Genomic DNA, 1,775 nt, shown 5'->3' with positions numbered 1-1,775 from the left:
CCAAAGTCCGACAAACTTAATTTCCTTGATTCACTTGCCCCCCAATCCTTTCGGTACTTCTCATACATGATATTAAACCCTTACAACCATAAAATAGGCACATATCACTTCGGTGTTCACAATTAAGCAGTTAACACCTACGGAACTCAATGTCCGAACTGCCAGGTGTAACATTCTTCCGCCCTTACAAACATTCGTCCTCGAATGTTGTAGTTACAACTCCACGACGTTTTTACTGATGTCTTAAAGTGACTGTCCTTCTCTTATACTCCGATCACCTTATTTTTAACATTGCTTGGCCAACCTCTTCTCTCGCAATCATTTAGAATCTCCAACCGTGAGGTTCACACGCTTCTAATTTCCCTCAAACTGTTCTAGTTTCTCATCCTTCCTTTATATCTAAACCTGTAGGTCACCTTAGCAGACCTCCCAGGGGGGTAACCCATCCTATTACTACTCTGGCCCAAGCACGCTTAACCTCGAAGTTCTGATGGGATCAGGTGCATTAGTGCTGGTATGATCACATCCATCCTACTGCGTGGCCTTTACCACGTGACCTAAAACAAGTTGAAGTTCTAACAGATCCCAAGAGAAATTCCGGTCAGGCATCTCCCTCCGAATTAGAAACGTTCCTCATGTTACTGACCACGCAAATGTTGTTTTAGTCTTTTGAACTCCCTATTACTTCTCGATTTTCCCATTGTCGGGTGTCATAATTTCTCTAATACCTTAGTCAGTCCTTATGCTCGTACTCAAGCTTACTTGCTTCCCCCTTAAAGGTTTTACCTTATGGTGTTGTATTTAATTGCCATTCTTGATCATGATTTCATCCCATAATAATCCTTTCGTCCTCGCTTTTTATACTTCCCCAATCACTTCTCCTTCCATTCATTAGCTGTACATTTCAATCATACTTGCAACACTCTTACCATATCTGACTTATAATCCTTTCAACCAATGCTTACCTCTATGCTGATTTCTTCAACTTCTATTGTCCCTATAATGCCAATATCACCATTCACTTCCTTTGCCAGTACCATTCTTCTGCTGAAAGCAAGGGTTAGTGCAAGGCATTTCATTTCCTATGACTTGGCTCTCATCGCACGATCTTAGATGTGAAAGAAGGGTAACCATCCTAAATGCCCCATAGCCTCCTGTTTATAAATGTGGCGCGCAACACCCCATAAACAGGACTCTACTGGACACGACTTTGCAGACAACTCCTAGGACGAACTGCTCTGATACCACTTCTGTCACGACCCAAACCGGAGGGCCGCGACTGACACCCAAGACCCTTCTCGGCTGAGTGTCATACTACCATTCCATCCATAAGTCACAACTGTTTGTGAACCTTTAATCTACGAAATGACACTTCCGTCAGGTAAAAAAAACTTTTCAATAAAATTCTTTTGTCAAATCAGGGACTTCTCCATTATTGTTAATTCAAGAAAACCTTTAGTCACAATAGAATCCTTAAAAATAAAGCTTGAAAACACATCGACCTATATGGTCACTTTATACCACTGTTGACTCCTCGACGCACTCTGCAAAGTCTTTAACATATACACAATACCATAACATAAGTACTTTGACTCGGCAACACTCCAAACTGAGATGGAGCTCACCAATCCAGCAGATAGCCTGGGAACATCCTATAGCCAATGTCTTCTACTCATCTGTATACACCTGCGTGGCATGAAACGCAGCGTCCCCGGGCATAGGGACGTCAGTACGAACAATGTACCGAGTATGTAAGGCAAATTGAAACAATATAT

The 1,775-nt window shown here is 42.1% G+C and overlaps 1 pseudogene; it reads right to left on the bottom strand.

Annotated features, from left to right (window-relative positions):
- Positions 1 to 409: 409 nt before the first annotated feature.
- On the bottom strand, positions 410 to 528 carry LOC132616249 (5S ribosomal RNA; annotated as a pseudogene).
- Positions 529 to 1,775: the final 1,247 nt, after the last annotated feature.

The sequence above is a fragment of the Lycium barbarum genome, chromosome 10, assembly GCF_019175385.1.
Source record: "Lycium barbarum isolate Lr01 chromosome 10, ASM1917538v2, whole genome shotgun sequence".
Lineage (NCBI taxonomy): Eukaryota > Viridiplantae > Streptophyta > Magnoliopsida > Solanales > Solanaceae > Lycium > Lycium barbarum.
This window is presented reverse-complemented; position numbering and strand designations above follow the sequence as displayed.